The sequence below is a fragment of the Emiliania huxleyi genome, assembly GCF_000372725.1.
Source record: "Emiliania huxleyi CCMP1516 unplaced genomic scaffold EMIHUscaffold_89, whole genome shotgun sequence".
NCBI classification, from domain to species: Eukaryota; Haptophyta; order Isochrysidales; family Noelaerhabdaceae; genus Emiliania; species Emiliania huxleyi.
The window spans coordinates 301,915-303,711 of record NW_005195368.1 but is presented as its reverse complement, the minus strand read 5'-3'; positions in this window follow the sequence as shown (position 1 = coordinate 303,711).

The window sequence follows — 1,797 nt, the reverse complement described above, 5'->3', positions numbered from 1 at the left end:
CACCCTACCCACCCCCTTACCCACCCCCTTACCCACCCCCTTACCCCTACCCACCTTACCCCCCCCCCCCGACACTGCAGGGCGATTACCAGGCGTTTCCTCCGCCGAGGGCGTCGCATTCGGCCGCATGCCCGGCCGCGAGGGGCACCGCGCATTGTGGTATGCAGCACTCATTGCTGCGCGCATTGAGAGCAGGCCGCGTGCCCGGCCGCGAAGGGGACGTCCCGTCGGTGGGCGAGTGGGCGGAGCTGCTCAACGCGTGGTGCGCTCCCCCGCTTGCCACAAAAGCTAGATGGAGTTTTCACCCCCCCCCCGCCCCCCCTCCCGCCCCCCCCCTTTGGGAGAGACTAGGGACAGCAACCGCCCGTACCCGTGCACGAAAAGAGACGACCCCCCCCCCCCCCCTCTCGTGTGTGTGGGTGGAAGCTGCAGACCTCTCCTTGCCTTAGGGGCGGCGCGTCTCGCCTCTCGCCTTCCTCAAAGCCCTCTGCGCCGCCGACGAGCTTGGCGGCGGCGGCGGCGGCGGCGGCGGCAGCGGCGGCGGCGGCGGCGGCGGCGGCGGTCCGTCGCGAGAGGAGCTGCTAGCGCGCAACACGCTGGCGAACTTGATCCGGCGCAGAGGCACAGCGGTGCATCCGGGCAACACGTCCACGACACGTCCGAGACACGTCCCGCAGGTGACCACCATTCGACCGGATGCTCGGGTAATCTCGGCCAATCTCTCCTCGGGTATACTCTTGGACACTCTCGGACTAGGCGAACCGGATCCGATGGATGCTCAGAGAGACGATGGGTGCCGACGGGGCGAGCTCGAGATGGCCCGAGATTCATGGCCGAGATTCACCGAGATCGCGCGCCGAGCACAGGCGCCGACGGCGAGTTCGAGCGCCGGCGGGCGGAGCTGCAGCTGCTTGGCGGCGGCGGCGGCGGCGTGGGCGACGATGCGGTCTGCGAGTCGTTTGTGTCTTCGGCGCGCGGCCGGGCGGCGTCGCATGCACGGCCTTCTTCTGTGAGGGCGGAGTGGTGAGTGGTTGCTAACGCGCGGCTAGGTGCGGCCGGGAGGCTTCATGCACGACCTTCTGCACGAGGGGCAGCTGGCCGCCATCCACGGGGGGAACCTGCTCGTGCATGGAGGCAAGTTCCTAGACACTTCCTAGACACTTCCTAGCCATCCACGGGGGGAACCTGCTCGTGCATGGAGGCAAGTTCCTAGACACTTCCTAGACACTTCCTAGCCATCCACGGGGGGAACCTGCTCGTGCATGGAGGCGCCCGTCCGGTGGCAGCTCAGTGACCTTCCTTCCTGGTCCCCCCCTCACGTCCACGCCCGACTCAGATCTCACCACTCACATCCACGCTTAAGCGGATGCTCGTGCACGGATGCGCCCCTGTAGTAGCAGTACCTCTGTAGTAGCAGCTCGGACTGTTCCCACCTTCCACAGCCACATCTCTAGCCAGCTCTCCAACTCCGAGTGTCGAGCTCGCGGCGGTTGAGACCGCGTGATCTCCTCGAGGCTCCATCCTTCCCCAAGGCCAGTTCCGTCGTGTGAGACCAGCCGCAGACCGGGCACCCTACCCACCCCCCTACCCACCCCCCTACCCACCCCCTTATTTTCCCCCCCCCTACCCCCCCCCCCCGACACTGCACGGCTACTACCATGCGTCTCCTCCGCCGACGGCGTCGCACTCGGCCGCATGCCCGGTCGCGAGGGGCACCGCTTCATTGTGGTATGCAGCAGTCATTGCTTCGCGCATTGAGAGCAGGCCGCGTGCCCGGCCGCCAAGGCGACTTCCCGT